Raw genomic sequence first — 287 nt, 5'->3', positions numbered from 1 at the left:
ATGAATTCTTTGTTTTACTTGGAATGTTCGCGAGTTTACCCAAACCTTACAGCCCATTCCAAATGTAATAAGTAGGATAAGTTTGTAAAAAAGCATTATGGATAATCGTTATGAAACCTATGATCGAGAAGTTTGGACTCCGTAATTGTTTTTACAATATTGAGAGATACTATCTAGAACGTGTGTTAAGTAAAGTAAGTTTTTGCTATGAATAATTCATAAGAATCGATTATTCTTATTCTGTTTATTTGATGAATATACGAATGTTTTATGTGGATTGATGTTAT

The sequence above is a fragment of the Penaeus monodon genome, chromosome 30 (genome assembly GCF_015228065.2).
Source record: "Penaeus monodon isolate SGIC_2016 chromosome 30, NSTDA_Pmon_1, whole genome shotgun sequence".
Classification (NCBI taxonomy): domain Eukaryota; kingdom Metazoa; phylum Arthropoda; class Malacostraca; order Decapoda; family Penaeidae; genus Penaeus; species Penaeus monodon.
The sequence above is the reverse complement of the archived record's forward strand: the minus strand, read 5'-3'. Positions refer to the sequence as shown.